This window comes from Urocitellus parryii, chromosome 3 (genome assembly GCF_045843805.1).
Source record: "Urocitellus parryii isolate mUroPar1 chromosome 3, mUroPar1.hap1, whole genome shotgun sequence".
NCBI lineage: Eukaryota > Metazoa > Chordata > Mammalia > Rodentia > Sciuridae > Urocitellus > Urocitellus parryii.
This window is the reverse complement of record NC_135533.1, coordinates 81,981,562-81,996,732: the sequence shown is the minus strand read 5'-3', so window position 1 is coordinate 81,996,732 and position 15,171 is coordinate 81,981,562. Positions and strand designations below refer to the sequence as shown.

At 36.7% G+C, this 15,171-nt stretch overlaps 1 non-coding gene and 1 pseudogene across 1 annotated transcript; both read right to left on the bottom strand.

Moving 5' to 3' along the window:
- Positions 1–4,297: 4,297 nt before the first annotated feature.
- Positions 4,298–4,404, bottom strand: LOC113190753 (U6 spliceosomal RNA). The gene has a single exon (XR_003301822.1). It is a non-coding gene; the product is annotated as a U6 spliceosomal RNA (small nuclear RNA).
- A 10,121-nt stretch (positions 4,405–14,525) lies between these two features.
- Positions 14,526–14,888, bottom strand: LOC113190752 (immediate early response 3-interacting protein 1 pseudogene; annotated as a pseudogene).
- Positions 14,889–15,171: the final 283 nt, after the last annotated feature.

Below are 15,171 nucleotides of genomic sequence, written 5' to 3'. Positions count from 1 at the left end.
CCTCCTCTAAGTTGTTCTTGTTCAGTGTTTTGGTCACAGCAATGCAAAAGCTGACTAAAACACTTAGTAATCTATTTTATAATAATCTCTCAGCATGGCTTGAAACACATTATGAAACAGTGGGGAAAGGTGATTATTTACAGGGGAATAAAAATTGTCATTTGCTTTAAAGAAAAAGAGCTTCTGACAATTTTTACAGCAGCTCACAAGAAATTACTTAGATAATTCTACTGAAACAAAGTGTCATCACATATTTATCTGTTATAACTGATGCTTATGTGGGGGTTGAAAAGGATATAGTGGAAATAAAATTTTGTGAACATGAATTGCACAAGATGATGCATATCATGACTCAGGCAAGTAAAATAATCTACAGTAATCATATGCCGTTTGTTATAGCAATGGTAATTCGCAGTTATCATTTGATTGCCATAAATGAAGCTGATATCAGATAAAAATGAATCATGACATTCAAGGAAAAGCAAATAGATGTCAAAACATTAATCTACATATTATTCGGGGATAGTCAGGAAAACATAATAATTAAGACTATATATTTTAGTATGAATTTTTTAATAATTTTTTTAAAGAGAGAGAGACAGAGAGAGAGAGAGAGAGAGAGAGAGAGGAGAGAGAGAGAATTTTTTTAATATTTATTTTTTAGTTCTCAGCGGACACAACATCTTTGTTTGTATGTGGTGCTGAGGCTCAAACCCAGGCCACATGCATGCCAGGCGAGCGCGTTACCGCTTGAGCCACATCCCCAGCCCCTTAGTATGAATTTTTAAAGAAATATTTATGTTCCCAGAATATCTGTTAATAACTAGCGATTTAATTACTTCAGTAATATCTACCTTTCTCTAAACTAACTAGTAGTGGCAAAGGGGGTGGGCAGAGAAGAGCAAACGGGGAAAAGGGAGAAGAGAAGGCAGAAGGGAGAAGGTACCCTAGGCAGATATGAATATAGACATTACTTAATTTGAAGGAAATAAAGGACAGACAAGACTTTCAGAGTCACAACCCTTCATGCTAGATAAAATGGTTCTTCTCAAGAAGTATCTTTTGAAATGTTATATGTAAAAGTACAATGTAATGATAAAAACACATGAAGAATTTAATTCTTGAGCTAAGTAATTTTGTGATCTTATTTCTCTAGAATTTTCCCTTTCTTTAAAAGGAGTCCTTTTAAAAACAGTGGTTCTAATACTTATTGTTGACTTCTACTTTGATGATTTTTTCCACTATGCTATCAGGTATTTAAAAGCATGACACTAAAATTCTGTAAGACACTTCCTTAACTTACATTAATATTCTCCCAAGACTTTTCATTCTGAATAGTTTCATTTTATGAAAATACTATTTTTATATACAACTCATTGAACATTTTGTCATCTAAAAATAATTTTTAAATTGGAAAATCTTTCCTCATGGTTATTCCAATTGACAGTTTAATTTACTACCAGAGTTTTGCCATGATTTTATTTTCTGGTAAGTAGAAAGAAATTCATAGGTCATAACATCCTAACTTAGAAACTTTCTCTTTAAGGAAAAAAAAAAGACGGAGTATTTTTGGTTAAAACAGATTTCAATATACTTAACTTCTATTTTCCTTTTAAAATAGCTATATTCTTTTCACATATAGAGAAAAAAAATCTTCCCAAAGTTATTTTAGAACTATTTCATTTATTTTATTTTTTATTTTTTTTCCTTTTTTTAAATTTTTATTGGTTGTTCACAACATTACAAAGCTCTTGACATATCATATTTCATACATTAGATTGAAGTGGGTTATGAACTCCCAATTTTACCCCAAATGCAGATTGCAGAATCACATTGGTTACACATCCACAATTTTACATAATGCCCAATTAGTAATTGTTGTATTCTGCTACCTTTCCTATCCCCTACTATCGCCCCTCCCATCCCCTCCCATCTTCTCTCTCTACCCCATCTACTGTAATTCATTTCTCTCCTTGTTTATTTTCCCATTCCCCTCACAAACTCTTATATGTAATTTTGTATAGCAATGAGGGTCTCCCTTCATTTCCATGCAATTTCCCTTTTCTCTCCCTTTCCCTCCCATCTCATGTCTCTGTTTAATGTTAATCTTTTCTTCCTGCTCTTCCTCCCTGCTCTGTTCATAGTTGCTCTCATTATATCAAAGAAGACATTTGGTATTTGTTTTTTAGGGATTGACTAGCTTCACTAAGCATAATCTGCTCTAGTGCCATCCATTTCCCTGCAAATTCTATGATTTTGTCATTTTTATTGCTGCATAGTACTCCATTGTGTATAGATGCCACATTTTTTTTATCCATTCATCTATTGAAGGGCATCTGGGTTGGTTCCACAGTCTAGCTATTGTGAATTGTGCTGCTATGAACATCAATGTGGCAGCATCCCTGTAGCATGCTCTTTTAAGGTCTTCAGGGAATAGTCCGAGAAGGGCAATAGCAGGGTCAAATGGTGGTTCCATTCCCAGCTTTCCCAGGAATCTCCAAACTGCTTTCCAAATTGGCCGCACCAATTTGCAGTCCCACCAGCAATGTACAAGAGTACCCTTTTCCCCACATCCTCGCCAGCACTTGTTGTTTGACTTCAGAATGGCTGCCAATCTTACTGGAGTGAGATGGTATCTTAGGGTGGTTTTGATTTGCATTTCTCTGACTGCTAGAGATGGTGAGCATTTTTTCATGTACTTGTTGATTGATTGTATGTCCTCTTCTGAGAAGTGTCTGTTCAGGTCCTTGGCCCATTTGTTGATTGGGTTGTTATCTTATTGTCTAATTTTTTGAGTTCTTTGTATACTCTGGATATTAGGGCTCTATCTGAAGTGTGAGGAGTAAAAATTTGTTCCCAGGATGTAGGCTCCCTATTTACCTCTCTTATTGTTTCTCTTGCTGAGAAAAAACTTTTTAGTTTAAGTAAGTCCCATTTGTTGATTCTTGTTATTAACTCTTGTGCTATGGGTGTCCTATTAAGGAATTTGGAGCCTGACCCCACAATATGTAGATCAGAGCCAACTTTTTCTTCTATCAGACGCATAGTCTCTGATTTGATATCAAGCTCCTTGATCCATTTTGAGTTAACTTTTGTGCATGGCGAGAGAAAGGGATTCAGTTTCATTTTGTTGCATATGGATTTCCAGTTTTCCCAACACCATTTGTTGAAGATGCTATCCTTCCTCCATTGTATGCTTTTAGCCCCTTTATCAAATATAAGATAGTTGTAACTTTGTGGATTGGTCTCTGTGTCCTCTATTCTATACCATTGGTCCACCCGCTTGTTTTGGTACCAGTACCATGCTGTTTTTCTTTCTATTGCTCTGTAATATAGTTTGAAATCTGGTATCGCTATACTGCCTGATTCACACTTCCTGCTTAGAATTGCTTTTGCTATTCTGGGTCTTTTATTTTTCCATATGAATTTCATGATTGCTTTATCTATTTCTACAAGAAATGCCGTTGGGATTTTGATTGGCATTGCATTGAACCTATAGAGAACTTTTGGTAATATCGCCATTTTGATGATGTTAGTTCTGCCTATCCATGAACAGGGTATATTTTTCCATCTTCTAAGATCTTCTTCTATTTCTCTCTTTAGGGTTCTGTAGTTTTCATTGCATAAATCTTTCACCTCTTTTGTTAGGTTGATTCCCAAGTATTTTATTTTTTTGGAGGATATTGTGAATGGAGTGTTTTTCCTCATTTCCAGTTCAGAAGTTTTGTCGCTGATATACAGAAATGCCTTTGATTTATGCGTGTTGATTTTATATCCTGCCACTTTGCTGAATTCATTTATTAGTTCTAGTAGTTTCTTTGTAGACCCTTTTGGGTCTTCTAGGTATAGAATCATGTCATCTGCAAATAGTGATAATTTAAGTTCTTCTTTTCCTATTTTTATGCCTTTAATTTCTTTCGTCTGTCTAATTGCTCTGGCCAGTATTTCGAGAACTATATTGAATAGAAGTGGTGATAGAGGGCATCCCTGTCTTGTTCCAGATTTTAGAGGGAATGCCTTTAACTTTTGTCCATTCAGAATGATACTAGCCTGAGGCTTAGCATAGATAGCTTTTACAATGTCAAGGTAAGTTCCTGTTATCCCTAGTTTTTATAATGTTTTGAACATAAAGGGATGCTGTACTTTGTCGAATGCTTTCTCTGCATCTATCGAGATGATCATATGGTTCTTATCTTTAAGTCTATTGATGTAGTGAATAACATTTATTGATTTCCGTATATTGAACCATCCTTGCATCCCAGGGATGAATCTTACTTGATCATGGTGCACAATTTTTAAAAATATGGAACGCTTCACGAATTTGCATGTCATCCTTGCACAGGGGCCATGCTAATCTTCTCTGTATCTTTCCAATTTTAGTATATGTGCTGCCGAAGCAAGCACTATTTCATTTATTTTAAATTGATCCTATAATAATTAAAAAGAAAATAAAGAATTCAACAAGCCCAATCCTAAGATTTACCAACCGTTAACAAGATAGGCTTCAGGAGAAGTTTCAAATCATGCTTTCCATTTATTTATTCAAAAAATATTACTGAAAGCCTGTGATAGCTACAATCTCAGACCTTAAAGATTTACATATAATGAGATGCAGAGACAATGGAGTCTCCCATGCCTCACCAGAGGTGTCTTCTCCAACAGCCAGTGTAGACATGATTCACTTTGAGCTAGTTATTTGACCTGAAGACCAGGAAAAGGATTCTTTCTGACCAAAGCAACCACCTCAAAGTGAGTCAAGTCTACACTAGCTCAAGGGGAGATCTCCAGCTATAGTAGGTCAATGGGAGCAAGTCTCCATCTACATTGGTTCAAGGCAAGTGGGTCCACATCTACCCTGGCTCAAGATGAGCGAGTGTCTACACTGAGCAGGAGTGGAAGGCACAGTGGTCCAGGCCCTGGAGAGGATAGCTGCTGGACTCCAGCCTTTGCCCTGAGGCCTCCCTCTTATTTAAAAAAAAAAAATGTCTTTTTTTATAAATCTTTGAACGTCAATTTTATTATACAATCTGTGAAGAAAAGAAATTAAGAATATATTGCTCCCAAAACATGGGAGAAAGGACAAAGACAACAGGGGGAAGCATCCCAGGGGAAAGTCTCTATGATGTGTCTTTGCAGGTGGGGGCAGAGGAGACCCCTGGTGGATCCAGAGGTTCCTGCCTGGAATTTGTGTGGAGAAGCCTGAGCCAGTGGGCACTCTTCAGGGTCTGCCGGCTGTCCCTTGGTTCTGTCGGTCTAGGCTCAGCATTTCCACTGGAGCCACTCTGTTCTTCACTGCTAACCGACCAAAGCAGGGTACACAGCAGAGCTGATGAAGGCAGGTGCTGATCCTCCTCCTCACCCTCATAGAGGTATGCAGCCCTGGCATCATCATATTTCTTATTTGACAGGGACACCCAAGTATTATAGGGGCTGTAGCCCATGTCAAATATAGTTGTTATAATGGCGGGACCTGGGAGGTTGAGGAATGCCTGATCAGAAGGACTGGGTGAGGATTCCTTGCCCTGGCTCAGCCATGGGTACCCCATTATCTGCTCTAGGGTGGGCCTCTGTGTGAGGTCCACTGTCAGGATCTCACAGATGAGACCCTGAGTTTCCTCTGAGCTCCCTCAGAAACATGCAGGGGAATATAACATGTTCCCTCCATGATCAGCTTCCTCATCTCCGGAGCAGTGTTGGCCATAAATGGGCAACTCCCTGTCAGCATGAAATAGAGAAGGACACCCAGACGTTTGCCTGGGGGCCCTCGTATTCCTCCTGCCCAACTACTTCAGAGTCAAAGTATAGGAGAGTACCCCAGAACCTGTTCAGCATCTGCCCAGCTGTGAATCTGGTGCTCTGTCCAAAGTCAATGAGTTTCATCTTGCCACTGGCATCCAGCACAACGTTCTCTGGTTTGAGGTCCAGGTGCAAGATACCCTTCTCGTGACAGTACTGCAAGGCACTCATGATCTGCCTGAATAGTCTGCCTTTCACATCTAGAGAAAAAAATTCCTCCTCCATGCCTCTTCCTCCAGCATGCCACCAGGTTCTGAGATGAGGCTCCAGAGATGTCCCCCACCTGCATGTTCCATGGTAATGTAGACATATTTGATGGTCTCAATGACCTGGAAGAGCTAGATCCTGTCTGGGTGGTCCAAGCCTACCATCAGATCAGGTTCAGATAGGAAGGGGAGGTTCTAGGCTGTTTTTGCCATGACCTTCACCACAACCTCTTTCCCCATGACAAGATGGTGCATAAGCTTCACCTTGGCGAAGTCCCCTTCCTCAATGCCCTGCACAACTTCCTAATGGTCCATGATGTTGGGCTCATAGGAGCCCAGCCCCTGGAGCTCTACACTACTCTGATTACTCTCACTGCTTATCCTAAAATGGAACACCATCTTAGGATGATAGCTAAATTTGATAGATAGATAGATGGACTCAACCATCTATGAACTGAGATCTCTGAAACTGTTAGCCCCAGAGAAGCTTTTCCTCCTCCAAGTTGTTCTTGTTGGGTATTTTGGTCACAGCAACAAAAAAGCTAATTAAAACCCAACCATACACACATGCCGCGTCCCCTCGCCAGCAAAGGAAACACGACACAGGATTCTTCCTTCAGCAGCTTATTCAGGCCTTTGTTTAGACATGTCTTTTAGCTTGTTTCTCTCTACTACTACTACTACTCCTACTGCTACTCCTACTACTACTACTACTACTCCTACTGCTACTCCTACTACTACTCCTACTACTACTGCTACTCCTACTACTACTACTCCTGCTACGTGCCCCAGCCTTAATAAAGCAGATAAAGCCCCAATGCACAACTGCCACGTGGATCTTTCTCATAGGGTGTTTTACAGCTACGTGCCAACTCTCCCAAAATAAGGAGTTGTTTATCACAGGCCACGGCGCTTATCAGCGCCATCTTGTAATGGCGGCCACAGTACACAGAAACGGCTCACCACACACACACACACACACACACACACACAAAAAAAAAGCTAATCACACTAAAGAAAAGTTATAGTTGTAATCAGTTTTCATTGTACCAAGAGTCAACTTGTTCATAACTAAGTGAGTCCCCCTAAAATCATTTCAAAGAGTGATTAACGGGGCTGGGGATGTGGCTCAAGTGGTAGCGCGCTCGCCTGGCATGCGTGCAGCCCGGGTTCGATCCTCAGCACCACATACAAACAAAGATGCTGTGTCCGCCAAAAACTAAAAAATAAATATTAAAGTTCTCTCTCTCTCTCTCTCTCTCTCTCTCTCTCTCTCTCTCTCAAAAAAAAAAAAAAGAGTGATTAACATAATCATATTTGCTACGGAACTCATATTTATTAAATTATTTATTAAATTGTTATTCATATTTCAAATTATTCAAATTTGAAAGAAACTGACATATTTCTCCTGGAAGCCATGGAGTAAGAAAATGATGTTCCAGTTAAAAGATAATATGGCAAAGACTTATTTTTTTAACAATAAAGAAATTAGATAGCCAATATATAAATTGAGTCTTTGAAATCCTTCAAGGAAGCAGTTTTAGATTCTGTGTCAAGAATAATTTAATAACTTTAAATCTTAATGAAAGAAAAATTTATTGTAGTCCCCCTCACCCAAATAAGTCTGATTTTATTGTTTAGAAATCACTTTTACAAAAACCCTCCCTTCATCTGCCCACTGCAGGATGCTATGGATCCAGAGCTACACCTGGTGGCCATATACAAATTTACAAGAAACTCTTCCAAACCCCATAAGTCTCCCAAAATAACAGTACATTATTACTTAATAGCTGAGTAAATTAAAGCTTTTAATGAAAAAACAAAATTTTTTAATGAAAAAAGATTTCATGAAACAATTCATTTGTTCACATTCTTCAGTTTCCATTTGGACAAATATATGTATAAATTTGTTTCTGTTAAACTGTTTCTAAAACAAATTTTTAAGCCTGATATCATTGGGATCAAAAGAGTGAGCCATTTTTATGGCTTATAAGACATATGACCAAGCTACCTTCCACCACTGCCACATTGCTCTCACAAATGACAATCTGTATCAATGTAACCAATATTATGTAACTAGATACTTATAATTTTGCTGCTTTACTAAGCATAAAATACTATCCAAGGATTAATTTGACTTCTTTGAATTTTGAAAAAATAAAAATTTAAACCTATACCTACTAGAATCTTAAGTTTTCTAAATTTGTCAATTTCTTTTAAATTTGAATAATTACTTTATATGCTTTAACATTAACCCTTTGTCTCCTAAACTCATGCTATATTCTCTGGTCAGCTCTCATCGTTAAATTATTTTTCAATATGTTAATTTTTGTATATTTTAACTTGTTGGTGATAACCAATATATTCCAAGCTAAGAAATACACTAACTTTCCACAAACATGACAAACATTTTAAATTTTGTTTTAATGTATGCACATTCAATGTGAGAGCAAACTGTCCACTACCATAAGTCAGAACTAAACAGAAGTGTGACTGGTAAAACCCAAAATACATGCTTTCAGAGCATTACTTCTTAATGTAATCCCCCAAATTAACTACATGAACTATACTTAAAGGTACTTTATATAAATATAGATTCCCACATCATATTTCTGATATAGGAGGCAGAATCACTGGGTATAAACACTAGAAAACTGTATTTTTTTTCTTTGGAAACTATATTTTTGATAGATAATCAGGTCATAAAGGAGCAACAAAGTGATCTCATAAACATGAGTCACTCAAAACTTTACTAATATAACATTCCATGTTTTCCTTTTTGAAATTATTTCTTCTAATTTGTTATATATAATATCAGAATGCATTTAAATTCATAGTACACAGAGCACAATTTTTCATATCTCTGGTATACATGTATTTGGGATAATGATGTCTATTCTTATTCTCTGTCTTTCCAACTCCCTGCCCCCTTCCTTCCCTCTCTTTTGCCCTATCTAAAGTTACTCCATTTCTCCCATGACCCCATCCCCATTATGGATCAGCATCCTCATATCAGAGAAAACATTTGGCATTTTGTCTTTTGGGATTGGCATACTTCAGTTAGCATGATATTCTCCAATTGCATCCGTTTACCTGCAAATGCCATGCTTTTATTCTCTTTTAATGCTGAGTAACATTCCATTGTGTGTGTATGTATGTATGTGTGTGTGTGTGTGTGTGTATATATATATATATATATATATATATATATATATATATATATATATATATATATATCACCATTTCTTTATCCATTCATCTACTGGAGGGCATCTAGTTTGGTTCCACAATTTAGCTGTAATGAATTGTGCTGCTATAAACATTGATGTGGCTGTGTCCCTGTAGTATGCTGTTTTTTTTAAGTCCTTTGGTTATAAACTGAGGCATGGGATAGCTGGGTCAAATGATGGTTTCATTCCAAGTTTTCCAAGGAATCTCCATACTGCTTTCCATGTTGGATGCACCAATTTGCAATATATGAGTGTGCCTTTCTCACCACATCCTCGCCTGTGGAAGACCAACCTTGCACTTGACTGAGTCACACTCCCCGGCTGGGTGCTGAGGTGCTCAGTCACAGAAATATGGCAGAGCTTTCCCCACCCTTCTTGGGTTCGGTCAGTGTCTCCTGAATGGGTGTGTCTTGCTACAGCAGTATGGAGATTCCTGCCTTCACAGTGTCTCAGAGATTTAAATATGTTGTATCCCTGGGATGAATCCCACTTGATCGTGGTTCACTATCTTTTTGATGTTTTTGTATTCAATTTGCCAGAATCGAATTTGCCAGAATCTCATTTACCTCTAGAAATTTTTCAATCTCCTCTCTGATGTCTTTTGCAACCCATTGTTCATTCAGTAGCATGTTATTTAGTCTCCAGGTGTTGGAGTAACTTCCATTTTTAATTTTATAATTGATTTCTAATTTCATCCCATTATGATCTGAGAGAATGCAGGGTAGTAGTTCTACTTTTTTGTATTTGCTAAGAGTTGCTTTGTGGCATAATTTACATTCTATTTTAGAGAAATATCCATGTGCTGCTGAGAAGAAAGTGTATTCACTCATTCATGAATGAAATATTCTATATATGTCTGTTAAGTCTAAGTTTTTGATTATATTATTGAGTTCTATAGTTTCTTTGTTTAGTTTTTGTTTGAAGGATCTATCCAGTGGTGAAAGAGATGTGTTAGAATTATTGTGTTGTGGTCTATTTGACTCTTAAACTAGAGAAGAGTTTGTTTGATGAATGTGGATGCTCCATTGTTTGGGGAATATATATTTATAATTGTTAATGTCTTGTTGATGTATGGTTCCCTGAAGCGATATAAATGTCCTTCTTTATTCCTTTTGATTAACTTTGGCTTGAAGTCTACTTTGTTTGATATGGGGATGAAAACCCCTGCTTGTTTCCACAGTCCATGGAAGTGATATGTGTTTTCCCAACCTTTCACCTGCAGTCTGTGGATGTCTTTTCCTATGAGATGAGTCTCTTGAAGGCAGCGTACCGTTAGGTCTTTTTTTAAAATCCAATTTGCCAGATTATGTCTTTTGATTGGTAAGTTTAGGCCATTAACATTCAGGGTTATTATTAAGACATCATTTGTATTCCTGGTCATATTTGTTTATTTTTGGTTTTCAATTTGACTTGGTTTCTCCTTTGATTAGTATTTCCTTTAGTGTGATACCTCCCTTTGCTGATTTTCATTGTTGTTTTTCATTTCCTTCTCGTGGAATATTTTACCAAGGATGTTCTGTAGTGCAGGCTTTCTTTTTAGTTATAAATTCTTTTAGCTTTTTTTTTTATCATAGAAGGTTTTTATTTTGTCATCAAATCTAAAGCTTAATTTTGCTGGATACAAAATTCTTGGTTGGCATCTATTGTCTTTCAGAGCTTGCTTTATGTTGTTCCAGGATCTTCTGGCTTTGTGAGTCTGGGTTGAGAAATTGACAGAAATTTTAATTGATTTCCCCCTATATGTAATCTAATTCCTTTCTCTTGTGGATTTTAAAATTCTCTCCTTATTCTGTATGCTAGGCACTTCATTATAAAGTGTCTTGATGTGGATCTGTTGTGATTCTGTACAGTTGGTGTCCTATAAGCCTCTTATATTTGATTTTCTACCTCATTCTTCATGTTTGGAAAATTTTCTGATATTATTTCATTGAATAGATTGTTCATTCCTTTGGCTTGGAACTCTATTCCTTCTTCTGTGCCAATAACTCTTAAATTTGGTCTTTTTATGCTATCCCATAATTATTGAATGTTCAGCTTATGGTTTCCTACTATTTTCACTGTGTGGTCAACATTCTTTTCAAGATTATATATTTTGTCTTCATTATCTGAGGTCCTGTCTTCCAAGTGGTCTAATCTGGTGGTGATATTTTCAACTGAACTCTTAATTTGGTTTATTTTTTGTTTAATTTCAAGGATTTCTGTTTTTTTTAACCTCTATCTCCCTACTGAAGTAATCTTTTTCTTCTTATGTTTGTTTATGTAGCTCTTTGTCAAAATGATCTTCTGCTGCCTGTATTTGCTGTCCTATATCATCCTTTAATTCACAGAATATTTTAGTTATGTATATCCTGAACTCCTTCTCTATTATTTCTTCTGCTGTGCTGGCCATGGATTCTAATAATGTGGTATGTTGATTTATTTGGGGCACCTCCTCCCTTGTCTTTTCATGTAGCATCTGTGTCTTCCCTTCTAGCACTGTGGATCCGAGGTGTTATGGTTTTTACCCTGTAGGCTTATAGTGCTCCTGTAGGGTTCTAATACCTCTCCTTTGAGGACAATGTTAACAGATCCTAATACAAACAATATAGAACCTAAAAACAAATAGTTGCTGTTAAGCTGTTTACAGTTTGGTCACAATGTACCAAAATGGTGAATTTAATTATTATCTATAATATAATCAATAGATTTGTAAAAGGGTTTATGGTTTCTGATGGTGGACAAAGAACCAGGGGTGAGGTGTAGAATGTTATGGTGAGGAGGTTGGAGGTTCTGTGTGGGTGCTAATGCCATTGGTCCTGCTTGGGTACCTGGTAGTCCTGCGTGGGAAACCTACTCTAATGCTGAGGCCTGGAACCCTGCACAGGCACGGTGGCTGTGATTCCTATATGGGAGCAAGTATATTGCTCACAGTGAAGCCGTATTCTTACTACTTGAGTCCCAAGTCACAAAGTGACACAGAGCCAATCGAGGTGGCGTATGCCTGTAATCCCAGTGGCTTGGGAGGCTGAGACATGAGAATTGTGAGTTTATTAGCTCTTAGAACTAATAAATTTAATCAATAACCAATTTTCCCAGCACTATTAAAGAGAATACTGTTTCTTTAATGTATATTTCTGGCACTTTTGTAGAGGATCCGTTTGCTTTATGTATGAGTTTATTTCTGTCATCTCTATTTTTTCTCTTGATCTGTGTATCTGTTTTTATGTCCATACCATGCTGTTTTCATTACTAGGCTCTATACTATGTCTTAAAATCAGGTATTACAACTCCAGCTTTGTTCTTTTTACTCAAGGTTGCTTTGGCTATTTGGGGTCTTTTGTGTTTTCATATGAATTTTGTTTTCTATGTCTGTGAATAATGACATTGAAATTTCAATAGGGATTACAATGAATCTATAGGTTGCTTTGGGAAATATTTTAACAATGTTAATTCTTCCAATCCATAAACACAGGATATTCTCCCACTTGTTTTTGTTGTTGCAATTTCTTTCACCCATGTTGTATAGTTTCAGTGTACACATCTTTCACTTCCTTGCTTGTATTTATTCCCAAATATTATGATTATTTTCATGATTTCTTTTTTCAGACAGTTCACTCTACATAGTGAATGAAAATATTAATTTTTATGTTGATTTTGTACCCTGCAACTTCATTAAATTTATTAGTTCTAAGAGTATTTTTTGGTGAAATCTTAAAAAAGTTTTCTATGTATAAGATCTTGTCATTTGCAAACAGAGACAATTTTACTTCTTTCTTTTCAATTAGGATGTCTTTTATTTCATCTTCTTGCCTAATTGCTCTGGCTACAACTTCCAGTACTCTGTCCAATACAATTGGCAAGAGTGGGTATCTTTACCATGTTCTTGTCTTAAAAGTAACTGCCTTCAACTTTTCACCATCAAATGTGATGTTACCTATGAAACTGTCTTAGATGGCCTTAATTATGTTAAGGTTTTTTCCTCCTATACCTAATTTGTTGGATATTTTTCTCATGAAAGGATGTCTAATATTGTCAAGTGCTTTCTCCTGTGTTCACTGAGATCACCTGGTTTTTGTACTTCATTCTGTTAATGTAGTGTATCATACTTATTGATCTGCATATGTTGAATCATGCTTGTATCCAGAATAAATTCAATTTGATCACAGTATATGGTCCTTTTAGTGTGCTGTTGAATATGGTCTGCAATTATTTTGTTGAGGATTTTGATATTTATGTTCATCAGGGATACTGGCCTATAATTTCCTTGTTGTGTCTCTATGGTTTGAATGTGCCCCTGAAATTCATGTGCTGTAAATTTAATCCCCCAATACATATGTTATTTGAAGGTGGGACCTTTGGGGGTGATTGGGTCATGAGGATTAATCCATTCATGAATTAATCAATTAGTGAGTTATTGAGGATTTTTTTGTTGTTGTTATAAAAACAGACTATCTAGCATGCATGGTCTGACTCATCATGTGATACCCTGAACTACTTTGGGATTTTACAGAGTACGCATCAGCAAGGCTCTTATAAGATGTATTCCCTCAATCTTGAACTTATTAGTTTTCAGAATGGGAAGAAATAGATATCTTTTCTAAATTTTCCAGATCTTGATATTCAGTTACAGTAACTGAAAATGGACTAAACTGGTGTTATTATCAAGGTAATGCTGCCTTGTAAAATGAGTTTGAGAGTACTGTTCTTCACTTTTGGGAGAGTTTGTGTTTTGTGTTTGTTTTCTGAAAAGTTTAAGAAGGACTGGCACTAATTCTTCCTTAAATACTTGGTGGAATTCACTAGTGAAGCCACCAGGTCTTGGTCATTTCTTTGTTGATTTTTAAAATTACCACTTCTTGTATCTACCTATCTTTTATCTGTCCAGATTTTGCTTCTTAATGATTCAGTCCTGGTGGAGTTGTATATTTCTATTAATTTGACCATTTATTGTAGGGTATCTAATTTATTGGAGTATAATTGTCCATAGTAGTCTCTTCTTTGTATTTCTGTGGTATTGGTTGTAACATTGCCTCTCTCATGAATTAGTTTTTTTTACTTAGTCAAACTTAAAGGTTTGTCAATCTTATCTTTCAAAAAGAAAAAACTGTTTCATTAATCTTTTGTATTTTTTCTCCTAGCCTCTATTTATTTTTGTCTGGACCTTTATTCTTTCTTTCCTTCTGCTGATCTTGGTCTTTGTTCTTTTTTTTTTTTTTTTTTAAATAGAAACTCTGGTTTTATTTTAAATTTTACATTTTTGTCAAGTGAAATATCAGCCTGCTAAGAAATGAATATTCTAGTAATGACTGAAATAATAACTTCACTGGTATCTCTTCTTCAGGGTCTCCATTTCTCCCATTGTTGTTCACCCAAATAATAAAAGCAGTACGATAGCAACTGAGTTTACTATTATCAATGGCACTCACATTACAGTTCTTACAGATCGAATCAGGTTCATTAGCTAAGATTTAATTCCTGGTTCCTCTCCGAATCCACCAATTCCCTGGTCCGTTCCCCAGCCAATGTTTTTAAGGAAGCGCTCCTCGTGCAGCACGGCGATGGCGTTAACACACCGCAGGGCTGCCTGAAGTAGTGAATACAGGGTAAAGGCCATGGTCACCGGGAGCCTTCACGAGGCCCAACTGAACCCCCTCCCGCCGCCGCCGCAGCGGATGTGGCGCCGCCACCACCCCCGCTCTCTTGGTCTTTGTTCTTTTTCCAATTCCTTCAGGTATAAAATTAGGTAGCTTATTTGACATCTTTCTCTTTTTCTTCATATATGTTTATTTTATAAATATCTCTTAGAAATGCTTTTATCTTGTAGGTTTTAATATGTTTCCATTTTGTCTCAAGTTATTTTCCTTTTGTTTTCTTTGATCCACAGGTTGTTCAAGAGTGTGTTGTTTAATACCCATATATTTGTGAAGTTTTCAATTTTCCTAATGTTTTGATTTCTAATT